Genomic DNA, 19,840 nt, shown 5'->3' with positions numbered 1-19,840 from the left:
AGCTCCCACACACTCAGTGCATTACAATGGTGTCACACGATGATACAGTAGCTCCCACACACTCAGTGCATTACAATGGTGTCACACGATGATACAGTAGCTCCCACACGCTCAGTGCATTACAATGGTGTCACACGATGATACAGTAGCTCCCACACGCTCTATACATTACAATGGTGTCACACGATGATACAGTAGCTCCCACACACTCTGTACATTACAATGGTGTCACACGATGATACAGTAGCTCCCACATGCTCGGTGCATTACAATGGTGTCACACGATGATACAGTAGCTCCCACACACTCTGTACATTACAATGGTGTCACACGATGATACAGTAGCTCCCACACACTCGGTGCATTACAATGGTGTCACACGATGATACAGTAGCTCCACACACTCTGTACATTACAATGGTGTCACACGATGACAGTAAGGAGCAGGAAGTGTCTTCCTCTCTGTCACATGAACAAAACAAGACATAGAAAAATAGTCGTATGTTACTTCAAAGCTGATTTCATGAAGCACAGCTCGATAAAACAGCTACTAATCAATCCTCATTGAAAAGAAAACAAAAGTTACACACAGATTGTTTTAAATTCATTCTGGATGTTTCCAGTGCAAGCCATAGATGGCCACTGCTTGCATTCAAACAAGCTGTAAATTACATTTAACAACTGCGTCACATCAAATATATTTTATCTGTGTAATATAATGACATTAATATGTTGTGTAATAACTCCTCAATGAAGCACCCCGAGTGAAAAAAGAGCAATCCAGATTCATATATTTTTTTTAAACATTTTTAATCATGACGTGCCAGGTACGTCTTTATCGCAAAAGAGGTTCATGTTAAAATATAATGTAATTGATTTGCAGAGTCAGTGTGATACCTGGAAAATAAATGTGCTGAGCCGATACAGAACCTTGGAGAACTGTGGTTGTGCCGTAGTTCAAAGAAACACTGCATTTAAAATGGAAGGCTTTTTTTTTAATGCCTGCCCATTACCATCAAAGATTGTACAGTATTTATCGAGATTACTTAGGACTTCAAGGTAATGTTGCATTTTACCCACTGAAAATACATTTTACTCTGTGTTAAAATTAGAGGGTAAGTTACTCCTAGACCCAAAATCTTATCTGGAGCGCTGATGTAAGGTAATGTTTCTTTCTGAATGAACATGGTCCTTAGGGTTTGTCTCCGGTGTGAATTCACTGGTGTGTTTGAAGATGTCCTAACTTGTTGAAACTCTTCCCACAGTCAGAGCACTGGTACAATTTCTCTCCTGTGTGAGTTTGCTGGTGTGTTGTTTGAGGTTACTTAACTGACTGAAACTCTTCCCACAGTCAGAGCAGCGATACGGTTTCTCTCTTGTATGAATTCGCTGGTGTTTATTCAGGGAGTCTGCATGCCTGAAACTCTTCCCACAGTCAGAGCAGAAATACGGTTTCTCTCCTGTGTGAATTTGCTGGTGTGCTTTCAGGGGTCCTGATTGACTGAAACTCTTCCCACAGTCAGAGCAGCAATACGGTTTCTCTCCTGTATGAATTCGCTCATGTTTTGTCAGGGTTACTCTTTCTCTGAAACTCTCTCCACAGTCAGAGCAGCAATACGGTTTCTCTCCTGTGTGAATTCGCTGGTGTGCTTTCAGATGTTCTGAAACTCTGAAACTCTTCCCACAGTCAGAGCAGCGATACGGTTTCTATCCTGTATGAATTCGCTGGTGTGCTTTCAGTTGTTCTGAAACTCTGAAACTCTTACCACAGTCAGAGCAGCAATACGGTTTCTCTCCTGTATGAATTCGCTGGTGTCTTTTCAGTTGTTCTGAAACTCTGAAACTCTTCCCACAGTCAGAGCAGCAATACGGTTTCTCTCCTGTGTGAATTTGCTGGTGTGATTTCATGTGTCCTAACAGACTGAAACTCTTCCCACAGTCAGAGCAGCAATACGGTTTCTCTCCTGTGTGAATTTGCTGGTGTGCTTTCAGGGCTCCTGATTGACTGAAACTCTTCCCACAGTCAGAGCAGCGATACGGTTTCTCTCCTTTGTGAATTCGCTCGTGATTTCTCAGGGTTCCTCTTTCCCTGAAACTCTTCCCACAGTCAGAGCAGCAATACGGTTTCTCTCCTGTGTGAGTTAGCTGGTGTGTTTTCAGGTTACTTAACTGACTAAAACTCTTCCCACAGTCAGAGCAGCAATATGGTTTCTCTCCTGTGTGAATTCGCTGGTGTGAAACAAGGTGTCCGGACTGACTGAAACTCTTCCCACAGTCAGAGCAGTGATACGGTTTCTCTCCTGTGTGAATTCGTTGGTGTGTTTTCAGGTTTCGTAACCGACTGAAACTCTTCCCACAGTCAGAGCAGCGATACAGTTTCTCTCCAGTGTGAATTCGCTGGTGTGTTTTCAGTTGTTCTGAAACTCTGAAACTCTCCCCACAGTCAGAGCAGTGATACGGTTTCTCTCCTGTGTGAATTCGTTGGTGTGTTTTCAGGTTTCGTAACAGACTGACGCTCTTCCCACAGTCAGAGCAGCGATACAGTTTCTCTCCTGTGTGAATTCGCTGGTGTGTTTTCAGGTGTCCTAACTGGGTGAAACCTTTCCCACAGTCAGGATATTTTCCACTGCCTGCTGCTGGACTGGAACCTGGAAAATATGAATAGGAAAGAAAGTAAGAGGGACTGCCGGTAGGCTTCGGGCATGTGGCTGGGTGGAGGAGTGGATTAAAGCAGGGGAAAATGTCAAATTAAAAACATTTTCTATGTTTAAACCTGTAACATTATAAATAAAGCTAATCTAAACTGTCCTTTACTCATTTGAATAAATAATGTGAAAGATGGAAATCACATAGTTAAAACTTCAAATACTAATTTTAATGAATACAATAAATTGCAAAGATTAAACAGACGTTTTTATCAACCTTTTAAATTAGGTACCATTGTATAATTATTACTATAATGTTTCAACAAAAAATATTCTAGCGTTATTTTAAGACGTCTGTATAAAATAGCAGTATAACCAAACATTTTAATAAATCAATTACCGGCATGCAACAAGACTTATCAGTTTGATTCATAACTTGATTTAATTAATATTGAAACATACATCAAAGCACGAAATATAAATGTTAATAGCTACTTAGTGACAAAAACGTATTCATCATTGGCATCAATTGTAAATGAATATTATTATAAAAGTTAGTATGGGAACGTTTCTACAAAAGAAAAAAAACCCATTCCAGCTCCTCAAATCTGAGCCCGCGGTACAAATGCATTCAAACTCCTGCAGCTGCCTTTTCTGTTCTTTATACTTTACAAAACGTATTCTTTGGTAGCGGATTCGACATATTGTAATGTTATGAATACTGAACACACTTTTTACATCTGCCAGCAGAGCGATCACATGACCTCAACACCGCCCTATTGTCAGAGCTCTCGCTCTACATCCCGCCTACAGGAAGGCAATCTGTTAGCTCTGATTTGTGAATTTCTGCTTTGATTGACAGTCCGCCGATACTCCCTTGCTACACTTTATTTTTCTATAATTACAGCTGCTGCCGACGCCTGCTTATCGTTATTAATAGAAAAAAACACATAGAATGTCATTGCACCCGCGGCCTGAAGGTGGTGCTGTTTGGAACCCCTGGATTAAAGTGTGTGCATTTTAGCTGTGGGGTTTGCTCTGGGTTACACCAGTTTAAAAATGCAAAGTTAAACTTAAAGCCTTTCTGTGTGAAAGCAAAGTCAATAAAGACTGATGCTGGTGAAACTGAGCCCTGGGATCAAAATCTGACTGTGAAGTTCTCCTGCAATGTTTCAGGTCTATTTCCTCTAACACACGCTACAATTTCTCATCGAGGCATTTTATGACTTTTCTATCTTGGATTATGTACAGATGCATACATAGAACTGCAGTGTAATGTAGCATAATCTGTCAATGATGTGCTTGGAGACTGGAACGGCTCCCTCCCTCTCTCTGTTTGGAATCATCTTGTTTATTGTTGTACAGATATACATCACGGTGCATTAGAAATGTGCAGCCCCATGCCATAGCATTACATTACACATGCAGGGTTTATGTGTTTTGTTAATTCAATTCTCTCTATTTATCATTCCTATAATTGAATCCCAACACAGTGGGTTACAGGACTCCAGTACACAGACAGAAGCACAAGCAGTTTATTTTATACAGTTACACAGACTGTAAATGCATCAGCAACCTACACAACAGACAAAAGATTAGAAACAACTAGAATTTTAGGATTGCGACAAAAATAAATAAATACACACAATATAATGTGACATTTCGAAATCTAACAGGAAATACTGTGATACTATTCTGGCTTCTGGTAGAATTTTGCAATATGTCATTTCTTTGTTTACATGATGCTAAATAAAAGGTCTAAATGATGTTTATATATTTTTAAATGCTGCCTCAATCCTACAATTGTAGCAGATGCAAAGCTTTTGTCCATAGCTGTAGAGCCCTGTCTAATCCAGCCCCTCTACAAACCAGCATTCTAATTCGGTATGTTTTTGGGGTCCCGATCTAATCCCTATTGAAATGAATGGTGTGATCCCCTCTACAATCCAGAGCCTGGCTATTCTGGAATCTGTCCCTTCTGCCTGATGTTGTGTGTACACTACCATGTCCAGCCGGCTCCATTCTGAATTGTGCAGTTGTTGAACAGCAAATACATGTCTAATCGTCCACACAGTGAGCAATCTCTCGAAAGAAAAGCTGAACAAAACACCAACTCAAAAGAGCTAACAGTGAGAGACCCTGAATGCAGCAGAAAGCACCTGAATCCTCATGCAGGTACAGTACGAGCACGTGAAGGTCTTTCTATGGGAATGGGTTAAACAGGCTTGTGATAATAACAGGTGAAGAGTTTGCTGAAGCATTACTGTGTTTATTACACTGTGTATGTACAGTAACACAGTTGTTTAGTGTTCAAATAGTTTAGTCATTTTACCTTTAGGTCAGTATTCAATGTTTTACAGTAACTCTCTAATCCTGCACCACTTTCCAGTCCCAAGCGATGCCAGATTGGACAGGTTTTAAAGTATTCTAACCAATATGCTCCCTCTCTCTCAACCACACTGTGGATTTCACGCAATCTAGAATGACAATGTCACAGCTACTGGGAGTCACTCACCTGCTAGACTGCATTCTGAATGGGAGCGCCCGTCTTCCTTTCCACCTCCTTGCATGCTGTTGGGAGAGCCTTCCTCTCCAGCGCCTTGCTCTCTCACACAGATTCTCTCCAGCACCACGCTACACACCCGCAGGCGTACAGGCTCCAGCTCAGGGATGTTTGGTTTGAAGTCCTCAGATTCTTCCTTCACTGGTTCCATGTGCTCAAACTCTACTTCAGGGGGCTCCTGTTTAATACGGACAGTTTCCAGCACCTCTTCTTGTTTAACAGGAAGGGGTTCTTCTGTCTGGGGGATCTCCAATTCATTGTGCTCTGCTTTAATCTCAGAGACCTCTGGCTGACTGCTGTCACATTGCATCTCACAGAGCTCCTGTTTAATGGGGAGGGAAGCCAGCCCAGAGAACTCCACTCTAATGGGGACCAGTTCAAGTTCAGGGAACTCCTCTTTAATCTGGACAGATTCCATCTTCACACTGTCCATGGCAGCAGACCGGATTCTGTTTAGTAGCTGCTGAACAAATAATTATGTATCAATTTAAATGTGTTATGAAGGGCATTCAAGGGACAAATACAATCTGGCATTATAGCAGGAGTGGCTTTACTATTGAAGGAACACAGAATTTCTTGTAATAAATTTTTAATATCATACGATTTTATCTGTTGAAAACGTTGAACCCTTTGCGGCCCTATGTCGGACCAGGTTCAGCATTACAATTTTTCCTTTCCGTTCAGACATCATCAAAAAGATGTCAAGCACAGGTCTCAAGTACACACACGTCCATAACTACACTTTATGAGGAAATACGTTTAGTGTGTGAGTGTCAGTGACAGAAAGGGCAGAAATCAATATTTTGGAGATGATTATTGGAGGGGCCAGTGCCCCTGCATGTACTAAATATTTGAAGATGCACTAAATAGTGTGTTTCTGACCCGGATGGCCTTCCACACGTGTGTGTGTGTGCGTGTGCGCATGTGTGTGTATGCGAGTACTAAAAGCATATTGAACACCCGACAATGCCTTAATATTTTGTGTACAGATTAGTTTTGTTACTAAAGAATTTTACCGACTGTATTAAAGTTACTTTTTAATTCTGTGAAGACCTTTTTATAATAAAGACCTTAAAATGTGCCCACATTATAGTTTAATGTAAGCTCAAGTTAAGTGAGTGCGGAGTGTCTCCATATCAAAGGCTGGACTCGCTGCGAGTGGTTCATTCAGACACAGCTTAAACTGTGCAAAATAACAAATGTTATATAAGGTTGCTTCAGCATTGTTTTTGCCACATCCCTGTGTTATTACAGAATGTCTATCCATGTGGAAAAGCCCATTAATATTCGCTATATACTGTAAAAAGCCTATCGTGCTGAAAAGCCTGTATAACAGTATATGGTCAAGTGTAGCATAATTATATATATAACATGGTGACCAGGCATCCCAGTGCCCCAACATTTCTCAATCTTTTAAAATTGTCCCAGGCTGTGTTATTTTGCGGTACATGTTAAAACGTGGTACACCATGTACTGCGCGTGCCCGGGCTGTGCAAATAATTATAGCTCAGAAAACAAGGTACCGTCCATCTGAACAAATACAAAGTACTGTTTGACCTTTAAAGTTCATTTTAATATCATTTTTTTCTACCAATTCAGCAAATATGTAACTAACTAATGAGCAACACATTGTGTTATCTAACATTGTAAACATATACCATTCTGTGGGTGATCTACAGTTTGTCTTATTCCTAGTGATTTGTGCAGCAGTCAATCACAACACTGACAGCATACCATTTTTTGACGGTACACATTTTGGTACCAGTACCACATTCTGATGATGTACCACGTTCTGCACCTACACCGGTTTTCAGCCACTTCCTGTAGCGCGACACTCTAAATACCTTTTGTCAAAATAACATAAAACAACCGCGTCTGTATCATTTAGTTTAAAACAACTGCGTCTATATCATTTAGTTTGAAACAACCGCGTCTATATCATTTAGTTTGAAACAACCGCGTCTATATCATTTAGTTTAAAACAACCGCGTCTGTATCATTTAGTTTAAAACAACCGCGTCTGTATCATTTAGTTTAAAACAACCGCGTCTGTATCATTTAGTTTAAAACAACCGCGTCTATATCATTTAGTTTAAAACAACCGCGTCTATATCATTTAGTTTAAAACAACCGCGTCTATATCATTTAGTTTAAAACAACCGCGTCTGTATCATTTAGTTTGAAACAACCGCGTCTCTATCATTTAGTTTAAAACAACCGCGTCTGTATCATTTAGTTTAAAACAACCGCGTCTCTATCATTTAGTTTGAAACAACCGCGTCTGTATCATTTAGTTTGAAACAACCGCGTCTGTATCATTTAGTTTAAAACAACCGCGTCTGTATCATTTAGTTTGAAACAACCGCGTCTGTATCATTTAGTTTAAAACAACCGCGTCTGTATCATTTAGTTTGAAACAACCGCGTCTGTATCATTTAGTTTAAAACAACCGCGTCTATATCATTTAGTTTAAAACAACCGCGTCTGTATCATTTAGTTTAAAACAACCGCGTCTGTATCATTTAGTTTAAAACAACCGCGTCTGTATCATTTAGTTTAAAACAACCGCGTCTCTATCATTTAGTTTAAAACAACCGCGTCTGTATCATTTAGTTTAAAACAACCGCGTCTGTATCATTTAGTTTAAAACAACCGCGTCTATATCATTTAGTTTAAAACAACCGCGTCTATATCATTTAGTTTAAAACAACCGCGTCTGTATCATTTAGTTTGAAACAACCGCGTCTGTATCATTTAGTTTAAAACAACCGCGTCTATATCATTTAGTTTAAAACAACCGCGTCTGTATCATTTAGTTTAAAACAACCGCGTCTGTATCATTTAGTTTAAAACAACCGCGTCTGTATCATTTAGTTTAAAACAACCGCGTCTCTATCATTTAGTTTAAAACAACCGCGTCTATATCATTTAGTTTGAAACAACCGCGTCTGTATCATTTAGTTTAAAACAACCGCGTCTGTATCATTTAGTTTAAAACAACCGCGTCTATATCATTTAGTTTAAAACAACCGCGTCTGTATCATTTAGTTTAAAACAACCGCGTCTATATCATTTAGTTTAAAACAACCGCGTCTATATCATTTAGTTTAAAACAACCGCGTCTGTATCATTTAGTTTAAAACAACCGCGTCTGTATCATTTAGTTTAAAACAACCGCGTCTGTATCATTTAGTTTAAAACAACCGCGTCTGTATCATTTAGTTTAAAACAACCGCGTCTGTATCATTTAGTTTAAAACAACCGCGTCTGTATCATTTAGTTTAAAACAACCGCGTCTGTATCATTTAGTTTAAAACAACCGCGTCTATATCATTTAGTTTAAAACAACCGCGTCTATATCATTTAGTTTAAAACAACCGCGTCTGTATCATTTAGTTTAAAACAACCGCGTCTGTATCATTTAGTTTAAAACAACCGCGTCTGTATCATTTAGTTTAAAACAACCGCGTCTGTATCATTTAGTTTAAAACAACCGCGTCTATATCATTTAGTTTAAGGCACCTGCAGTGAAAACAAAACAAGTACTATTGTAATCAAGAACATTATGTTTTATAAAGTCATTAACACAGACAGACGTGCTTATCTCTCAGCGCGCAATGCGTTTTCATGTAGTTTATATTCAATATGAATCTACAATCACGTGTAGTTTCGTACAGTATCTGTTCAGTTCAGTCGGGATTTATCCCAGACACTAGGAGAGCATCGAGAGGTTGCGCGCATCCGAGTTCAGCAGGTTAAACCACATCAACACCGCGCTGACATTACTAGCTACCCATGACGAGAACATCACATACCTGCGCTGCACAGAAACACTGACCGGCTGAAAAACCCGCGGCTAACAGCAAAACACCACTGCGTCGAGAACAACCAAACACCAATTAAAAACAACAACATGGAACTCACTTTTTCTTTATTTATCGTCCACGCCTTGTCAAGTGGTGCGCAACAAAATGTTAAATAAATTAAAAACAACTCTGCGGAGCTCAATCTTTTTTCTTTTAAATTTCTGGCGTTTGTTGTTGTTCTTCTCTTTGAAAAGACGCGGAGGTATGACGCAGCCCCGGTTTTTGGGGATGGAACTGCTTAACAGTCTCGCGTTTTGATTGGTTCTTGTCTGTCGGAGGAATATGACGTTGACACGAGTGGGAAAGCCTAGAGGCATTTTAACATTGTGAGAGAGTTATACAACCAATCCTTTTACACGGCAGTGAAGTTTGGAGACCCACTCTAAACTGTGAATACAGTAATTGGGACTAAAGTCCAACAGAAATCTTACATGTAGAATTCTGCAAAAACATCTTGCAGTTGCACAGAAATGCTGCAAGCAACGCTAGCCTACAGTATAACTATCAGGAATAGATGAGGAGTAATTGACCAATGCAATCCAATAATATCCATGTTAAGTTGTTGAAGGGCGCTGGTCTCTTAAAACCCATGTGTTAAACCGCAGATATAGGCCTTTTTTGTATGTTTGTATTTATTTATTTGCATGTGATAGGTGAATAAAATATGTTGAATTTCCATATTGAGGTCTGATAAACCTCTACGCCTCACTATATATTGATGGACATTACATAAGCTAATGAGATGTCCTTTTTTTGGAATGCCATATTCCTTCTCAAAAATGTATTTTAATATTAACCTTTAATAATCTATTTCAGTGTGATGCAGTTTCTTCATTGTAATAAATAAATACGCTTTAAAAAAAAAAAAATTAAATTTGATTTCTGTTTCTTCTTAAAACAAAATTTGGGGAGAGTATGACCTAGAAACTGGGCTGTCATGTGTAAGAGCAGAACATCCCATAAACTCGGCTGAATTCGGAACAGCAGAGAAGCCCAGAATTTGGGACGTTATCTGAAAAGCAAAGCGGTCCAGAATTTGGCATATAGCCTCAGAACAGGGGCAGTGTATATATAAAACTGTGATTACATTAGAGATAAACTAATGTATCCTGTAACAAAACTGAAATAGTGCAGTATATAGATTTGCAATTAAAATAAATCATGCAAATGATAAGAAGTAGTAAGGTATAGTCAGTAAAACATTTTTTAACTCAGTTTCAATGCAGAATGTTCTTTGGTTGTTTATTTGAGATGGTGATTGTTTTTTAAAACACTTTATTAACTGTATGACTGGGGGAAGCAAATCTAAATGTAATGATGCTTTTTATATATTGTTATATAGTTTCCTTATTGCACCCTAAACCAGTTCCTAACTGCGGACGCGCATGTACACCAGATATACACATACTGTCAATTCTCATGAAAATGAATTTCAAGGGACCAGCAAAAAAGTGTTATCAGTAATTCTGATTATCAGCAGTCTCAAATGCATACTGTCAGTTTGTATTGAAGTTACAGTGAGACTGAAATCAAATTTCAATTACAGTCAGCTACAGTGAAAAGTATTATAAATGTAATTACAGTTGTAAGTGAGCTTTTAAAAAGTATACATGGCAAATGAACTGCAGTTGAAATGTGCATGTCCCAGCTGCTGTGCTCATTCCTCAGGGTGTGTCTCATAGTGATTCCAGATTCAGGCACATTCTGATCACAGGCATTTTTAAAGCACAGAAGCAAGGCGTCCTCAGCATCAGGTATTGAGCACATCAGAAACGCTGACGACTTGCATCCAGTTTGCTGTTCACAGGCCTGTATTATTGTATCCCGTTATTTCAGAACGGTTTTCAAAGTGCTTGTGGGAATGTTGAAATCTGCAGCAGCATCTTTCTTTTTCTTGTACGGTGCTGCATTATCCATCGCTTTCAGCATCTCCACTTGTCTTCAAGGAGCGCACGTATTTGTGTGAGCAGCATGGCAACTCGAAATGCATCATGGGAACTGAAGTCCCCAAACGACACGAAAATACAGAACAGAGATGCTAATGTGGATGCAAGTGAATACATTTCCCACAATCCTTTACACTCAGCTGTTTGAACTAGGATGTTTTATTTTATTCACATTTCTTCCCTGGGAAGGCTCCAAAATAATTTGCATCTGCGTTAAATGAGTAGCTCTCTCTTCTTACTGAAAACCTAACCCTAGCACAAAGGATTATTCATCTTCAACCTCTCACCTTGGAGTCCAGGTGCAACACGATCTTTTTTATTCAGGGATTACAGGATAAAACCCTGCAGACGGTTGTCCAGTAAGGACGGTGCAGTCTTCTCTCTGGGATGCTACATACCAGGGTCGGGATACTCGTTACATCAATTTATTTATTTTCAAGTCTATGAAGTTTAAATGCTAAACCCTGATACTGATTCCCCACACTGAGTTATCAATTTCTCCTGACTCGTCCATCAGATGAGGTGCAGAATAGTTTCCTTTCTGCATATTCCCGCTCCCAAGCAATGACTGGGATCAGGAATATGCAGAAAGGAAGGGATGCAGTAGGGATTCAAGGAAATGCATGCACATGGATTAGGGAGTGGTTAACATGTAGAAAACGGAAAGTACTGATTAGAGGAGAAACCTCAAAATGGAGCAAGGTAACCAGTGGTGTAACTAAATCATTAATTAACATTAATGATTTAGATTCTGGTATAGTAAGCAAACTTGTTAAATTTGCAGACGACACAAAAATAGGAGGAGTGGCAAACACTGTTGCAGCAGCAAAGGTCATTCAAAATGATCAAGACAGCAGTCAGAACTGGGCAGACAGATGGCAAATGACATTTAATAGAGAAAAGTGTAAAGTATTGCATGCAGGCAATACAAATGTGCATTATAAATATCATATGGGAGATACTGAAATTGAAGAAGGGATCTATGAAAAAGACCTAGGAGTTTATGTTGACTCAGAAATGTCTTCATCTAGACAATGTGGGGAAGCTATAAAAAAGGCCAGCAAGATGCTGGGATATATTGTGAGAAGTGCTGAATTTAAAGCAAGGGAATTAATGTTAAAACTTTACAATGCATTAGTAAGACCTCACCTAGAATATTGTGTTCAGTTCTGGTCACCTCGATACAAAAAGGATATTGCTGCTCTAGAAAGAGTGCAAAGAAGAGCGACCAGAATTATCACAGGTTTAAAAGGCATGTCGTATGCAGACAGGCTAAAAGAATTGAATCTATTCAGTCTTGAACAAAGACTATGCGGCGATCTGATTCAAACATTCAAAATCCTAAAAGGTATAGACAATGTCGACCCAGGAGACTTCTTTGACCTGAAAAAAAAAAAAAAAAATTAGATAAAGGGGCATTCAGAACAGTAGTAGTGGTTAGGGCTCTGGGCTCTGGACTCTTGACCAGAGGGTTGTGGGTTCAATCCCCAGTGGGGGACACTGCTGTTGTACCCTTGAGCAAGGTACTTTACCTAGATTGCTCCAGTAAAAACCCAACTGTATAAATGGGTAATTGTATGTAAAAATAATGTGATATCTGTATAATGGGATATCTTCTAACAATTGTAAGTCGCCCTGGATAAGGGTGTCTGCTAAGAAATAAATAATAATAATATCTGTTGTTGAACAGCAAATAGGAGGCACTTTTTTACACAGAGAATTGTGAGGGTCTGGAACCAACTCCCCAGTAATGTTATTGAAGCTGACACCCTGGGATCCTTCAAGAAGCTGCTCGATGAGATTCTGGGATCAATAAGCTACTAACAACCAAACGAGCAAGAGGGGCTGACTGGCCTCCTCTCGTTGTTAAACTTTCTTATGTTCTTATGACTGCATTGACAGCCTGAGTTAAACTGACAGCAGAGAAGCCTCTTGTGACGTGTCCGCGTCTCCGCCAACTTTCTGACACAATCAGAGTTTAAGTTCTTGAAGAGCATTTTGACCATTTAAAAATCAAGCTCTTGGAGCGATACACAAAACAGTAAATTACACAGGGACTCATAATGCAAGGTTAAGGTTTCGTTCTGAATGAACATGGGCTTTGTCACCGTTGTGAATTCGCTGGTGTGATTTCAGAGCTCCTGCCTGACGGAAGTGCTTGCCACAGTCAGAGCACCAATACGGTTTCTCTCCTGTATGAATTCGTTGATGTACTCGAAGGTCATTTTTAGTACGGAAATTCTTCCCACAATCAGAGCAGTGATACGGTTTCTCTCCTGTGTGAATTCGTTGGTGTATATGAAGGTTGGTTTTCAAACGGAAACTCTTCCCACAGTCAGAGCAGTGATATGGTTTCTCTCCTGTGTGAATTTGTTGGTGTGTATGAAGATTGGTTTTAAAACAGAAACTCTTCCCACAGTCAGAGCAGTGATACGGTTTCTCTCCTGTGTGAATTCTCTGGTGTTTTTTCATGTCTCCTGAAAAACTGAAACTCTTCCCACAGTCAGAGCAGCAATACGGTTTCTCTCCTGTGTGAATTCGTTGGTGCTTTTTCATGTCTCCTGAATGACTGAAACTCATCCCACAGTCAGAGCAGCGAAATGGTTTCTCTCCAGTATGAATTCGCTGGTGTCTTTTCAGGTGTCCTGACTGAATGAAACTCTTCCCACAGTCAGAGCAGGAATATGGTTTCTCTCCTGTGTGAATTCGCTGGTGTCTTTTCAGGGTTCCTGAATCCCTAAAACTCTTCCCACAGTCAGAGCAGCGATACAGTTTTTAGGGCATGTGGCTAGGTGGTGAAGTGGATTAAAGTGTGTGCATTTTAGCTGTGGGGTTTGCTCTGGGTTACACTAGTTTAAAAATGCAAAGTTAAACTTAAAGCCTTTCTGTGTGAAAGCAAAGTCAGTAAAGACTGATGCTGGTGAAACCGAGCCCTGGGATTAAAATCTGACTGTGAAGTTCTCCTGTAATGTTTCAGGTTTATTGCCCCTGACAAACCCTACAATATATCTTTCTCCTCAGCATTAGATTACAATGATATCTTTCTCATGATGGCATTGAGTAGCTATATACAAAAAACACACGGTTCCTAATGTTTATTTTTACCCTATGATCGCTGGGTTTACAACACTTTTTTAAAAGTTGGAAGTACAGTAGCTCCCACACACTCTGTACATTACAATGGTGTCACACGATGATACAGTAGCTCCCACACACTCGGTGCATTACAATGGTGTCACACGATGATACAGTAGCTCCCACACACTCTGTACATTACAATGGTGTCACACGATGATACAGTAGCTCCCACACGCTCTGTACATTACAATGGTGTCACACGATGATACAGTAGCTCCCACACGCTCGGTGCATTACAATGGTGTCACACGATGATACAGTAGCTCCCACACGCTCGGTGCATTACAATGGTGTCACACGATGATACAGTAGCTCCCACACGCTCGGTGCATTACAATGGTGTCACACGATGATACAGTAGCTCCCACACGCTCGGTGCATTACAATGGTGTCACACGATGATACAGTTGCTCCCACACGCTCTGTACATTACAATGGAGTCACACGATGATACAGTAGCTCCCACACGCTCTGTACATTACAATGGAGTCACACGATGATACAGTAGCTCCCACACGCTCTGTACATTACAATGGTGTCACACGATGATACAGTAGCTCCCACACGCTCTGTACATTACAATGGTGTCACACGATGATACAGTAGCTCCCACACGCTCTGTACATTACAATGGTGTCACACGATGATACAGTAGCTCCCACACGCTCTGTACATTACAATGGTGTCACACGATGATACAGTAGCTCCCACACGCTCGGTGCATTACAATGGTGTCACACGATGATACAGTAGCTCCCACACACTCTGTACATTACAATGGTGTCACACGATGATACAGTAGCTCCCACACGCTCGGTGCATTACAATGGTGTCACACGATGATACAGTTGCTCCCACACGCTCTGTACATTACAATGGAGTCACACGATGATACAGTAGCTCCCACACGCTCTGTACATTACAATGGAGTCACACGATGATACAGTAGCTCCCACACGCTCTGTACATTACAATGGTGTCACACGATGATACAGTAGCTCCCACACGCTCTGTACATTACAATGGTGTCACACGATGATACAGTAGCTCCCACACGCTCTGTACATTACAATGGTGTCACACGATGATACAGTAGCTCCCACACACTCTGTACATTACAATGGTGTCACACGATGATACAGTAGCTCCCACACGCTCTGTACATTACAATGGTGTCACACGATGATACAGTAGCTCCCACACGCTCGGTGCATTACAATGGTGTCACACGATGATACAGTAGCTCCCACACGCTCGGTGCATTACAATGGTGTCACACGATGATACAGTAGCTCCCACACGCTCGGTGCATTACAATGGTGTCACACGATGATACAGTAGCTCCCACACGCTCGGTGCATTACAATGCTGTCACACGATGATACAGTAGCTCCCACACGCTCTGTACATTACAATGGTGTCACACGATGATACAGTAGCTCCCACACACTCTGTACATTACAATGGTGTCACACGATGATACAGTAGCTCCCACACGCTCTGTACATTACAATGGTGTCACACGATGATACAGTAGCTCCCACACACTCTGTACATTACAATGGTGTCACACGATGATACAGTAGCTCCCACACGCTCTGTACATTACAATGGTGTCACACGATGATACAGTAGCTCCCACACGCTCTGTACATTACAATGGTGTCACACGATGATACAGTAGCTCCCACACGCTCTGTACATTACAATGGTGTCACACGATGATACAGTAGCTCCCACACGCTCGGTGCATTACAATGGTGTCACACGATGATACAGTAGCTCCCACACGCTCGGTGCATTACAATGGTGTCACACGATGACAGTCAGTATTATTATTATTATTATTATTATTATTATTATTTACTTCTTAGCAGACGCCCTTATCCAGGGCGACTTACAATTGTTACAAGATATCACATTATTTTACATACAATTACCCATTTATACAGTTGGGTTTTTACTGGAGCAATTTAGGTAAAGTACCTCAAGGGTACAACAGCAGTGTCCCCACCGGGGATTGAACCCACAACCCTCTGGTCAAGAGTCCAGAGCCCTAACCACTACTCCACACTGCTGTCCCGTATCTTCCTCTCTGTCACATGAACAAAAAAAGACATAGACAAATAGTTGTATGTTACTTCAAAGCTGATTTCATGAAGCACAGCTCGATAAAACAGCTACTAATCAAAAGGTAAACTTTTTTTATTATCAATCCTCATTGAAAAGAAAACAAAAGTTACACACAGATTGTTTTAAATTCATTCTGGATGTTTCCAGTACAAGCCAAAGATGGCCACTGCTTGCATTCAAACAGGCTGTAAATTACATTTAACAACTGTGTCACATCAAATATATTTTATCTATGTAATATAATGACATTAAGATGTTGTGTAATAACTCCTCGATGAGCCACAGCAATCCAGATTTTTATTTTTTTTTTAAACATTTTTAACCATGTTTTTAATCATGACGTGCCAGGTACGTCCGTATCGCAAAAGAGGTTCATGTTAAAATATAATGTAATTGATTTGCAGAGTCAGTGTGATACCTGGAAAATAAATGTGCTGAGCCGATACAGAACCTTGTAGAGCTGTGGTTGTGCCGTAGTTCAAAGAAACACTGCAGTTAAAACGGAAGGCTTTTTTTTAATGCCTGCCCATTAGCATCAAAGATTGTACAGTATTTATCGAGATTACTCAGGACTTCAAAGAAATGTTGCATTTTACCCACTGAAAATACATTTTACTCTGTGTTAAAATTAGAGGGTAAGTTACTCCTAGACCCCAAACCTTATCTGGAGCGCTGATGTAAGGTAATGTTTCTTTCTGAATGAACATGGTCCTTAGGGTTTGTCTCCGTTGTGAATTCACTGGTGTGTTTGAAGATGTCCTAACTTGTTGAAACTCTTCCCACAGTCAGAGCACTGGTACAATTTCTCTCCTGTGTGAGTTTGCTGGTGTGTTTTTTGAGGTTACTTAACTGACTAAAAATCTTCCCACAGTCAGAGCAGCGATACGGTTTCTCTCTTGTATGAATTCGCTGGTGTGTTTTCAGTGTTCCTGAATTTCTGAAACTCTTCCCACAGTCAGAGCAGCAATACGGTTTCTCTCCTGTGTGAATTCGCTCATGTTTTGTCAGGGTTCCTCTTTCTCTGAAACTCTTCCCACAGTCAGAGCAGCAATACGGTTTCTCTCCTGTATGAATTCGCTGGTGTTTATTCAGGGAGACTGCATGCCTGAAACTCTTCCCACAGTCAGAGCATAAATATGGTTTCTCTCCTGTGTGAATTCGCTGGTGTGTTTTCAGTTTTCCTGAATTTCTGAAACTCTTCCCACAGTCAGAGCATAAATATGGTTTCTCTCCTGTGTGAATTTGCTCATGTTTTGTCAGGGTTCCTCTTTCTCTGAAACTCTTCCCACAATCAGAGCAGCAATATGGTTTCTCTTCTGTGTGAGTTAACTGGTGTGTTTTCATGTTACTTAACTGACTGAAACTCTTCCCACAATCAGAGCAGCAATATGGTTTCTCTCCTGTGTGAATTCGCTGGTGTGTTTTCAGTTTTTCTGAAACTCTGAAACTCTTCCCACAGTCAGAGCAGCAATACGGTTTCTCTCCTGTATGAATTCGCTGGTGTGTTTTCAGTGTTCCTGAATTTCTGAAACTCTTCCCACAGTCAGAGCAGCAATACGGTTTCTCTCCTGTGTGAATTTGCTGGTGTGTTTTCAGGTTTCCTAAGCGACTGAAACTCTTCCCACAGTCAGAGCAGCAATACGGTTTCTCTCCTGTGTGAATTCGCTGGTGTCTTTTCAGATGATCTGACTGAATGAAACTCTTCCCACAGTCAGAGCAGCGATATGTTTTCTCTCCTGTGTGAATTTGCTGGTGTGTTTTCAGGTTTCCTAAGCGACTGAAACTCTTCCCACAGTCAGAGCAGCGATACGGTTTCTCTCCTGTGTGAATTCGCTGGTGTATTTTTAAACGTCCTAACTGGGTGAAACCTTTCCCACAGTCAGAATATTCACCACCGGCCGTCCTCTTAGCTGCTGGACTGGAACCTGGAAAATATGAACAAGAAAGACAGTAAGAGGGGCTGCTTGTAGGCTTAGGGTATGTGCCTGGGTGGTGGAGTGGATTAAAGCAGGGGTTCTCAATTTTTTTTACCCGAGGCCCACCTGTTCAGCTGCATCAGGCACTGCGGCCCACAATTAGCACTCCTGGGGAAAATGTTGAATTAAAAACATTTTCTATGTTTAAACCTGTTACATTATAAATAAAGCTAATCTAAACTGTCCTTTATTCATTTGAATAAATAATGTGACAGATGGAAATCACATAGAATATGCACAGAGTTAAAAATTCAGACTCCTGCAGCTGCCTTTTCTGTTCTTTATACTTTGCAAAACGTATTCTTTGGTGGCGGATTCGAATGTTATGAATACTGAACACACTTTTTACATCTGCCAGCAGAGCGATCACATGACCTCAACACCACCCTATTGTCAGAGCTCTCGCTCTACATCCCGCCTACAGGAAGGCAATCTGTTAGCTCTGATTTGTGAATTTCTGCTTTGATTGACAGTCCGCCGATACTCCCTTGCTACACTTTATTTTTCTATAATTACAGCTGCTGCCGACGCCTGCTTATCGTTATTAATAGAAAAAAAACACATAGAATGTCATTGCACCCGCGGCCTGAAGGTGGTGCTGTTTGGAACCCCTGGATTAAAGTGTGTGCATTTTAGCTGTGGGGTTTGCTCTGGGTTACACCAGTTTAAAAATGCAAAGTTAAACTTAAAGCCTTTCTGTGTGAAAGCAAAGTCAGTAAAGACTGATGCTGGTGAAACCGAGCCCTGGGATCAAAATCTGACTGTGAAGTTCTCCTGTAATGTTTCAGTTCTATTTCCCCTGACAAACCCTACAATATATCTTTCTCCTCAGCATTAGATTACAATGATATCTTTCTCATGATGGCATTGAGTTTTTTCTAATCTTGGGGTCTGTACAGATGCATACACTGAACTGCAGTGTAATCCGCATCAGCTGTCAATGATGTGCTTGGAGACTGGAACGGCTCCCTCCCTCTCTCTGTTTGGAATCATCTTGTTTATTGTTGTACAGATATACATCACGGTGCATTAGAAATGTGCAGCCCCATGCCATAGCATTACATTACACATGCAGGGTTTAGTGTTTTGTTAATTCAATTCTCTCCATTTATCATTCCTATAATTGAATCCCAACACAGTGGGTTTCAGGACTCCAGTATACAGACAGAAACACAAGCAGTTTATTTTATACAGTTACACAGACTGTAAATGCATCAGCAACCTACACTACAGACAAAAGTTTAGAAACACCTAGAATTTGAGGATGGCGACAATAAAAAATAAAAAAAATATGCAATGTGACATTGAAATCTAACATACTGTGCTATTACTGTGGCTTCCGGTGGACTTTTCCAATATAATTTAGTAGTTTCTTTGATTACATGATGCTAAATGAAAGGTCTAACTGATGTTTATATGTTTTTTTATTATGCCTCAATCCTACAATTGTAGGAGATGCAAAGCTTTTGTGCATAGCTGTAGAGCCCTGTCTAATCCAGCCCCTCTACAAACCAGCATTCTAATTCGGTATGATTTTGGGGTCCCGATCTAATCCCTATTGAAATGAATGGTG

General features: G+C 40.4%; 2 pseudogenes; both read right to left on the bottom strand.

Moving 5' to 3' along the window:
- Window positions 1–564: 564 nt before the first annotated feature.
- LOC131706920 (zinc finger protein 271-like) lies at window positions 565–14,069 on the bottom strand (annotated as a pseudogene).
- A 31-nt stretch (window positions 14,070–14,100) lies between these two features.
- The window catches only part of LOC131706965 (zinc finger protein 883-like), a 59,700-nt pseudogene continuing 53,960 nt past the window's right edge, over window positions 14,101–19,840 (bottom strand).

Source organism: Acipenser ruthenus, chromosome 38 (genome assembly GCF_902713425.1).
Source record: "Acipenser ruthenus chromosome 38, fAciRut3.2 maternal haplotype, whole genome shotgun sequence".
Lineage (NCBI taxonomy): Eukaryota > Metazoa > Chordata > Actinopteri > Acipenseriformes > Acipenseridae > Acipenser > Acipenser ruthenus.
This window is presented reverse-complemented; position numbering and strand designations above follow the sequence as displayed.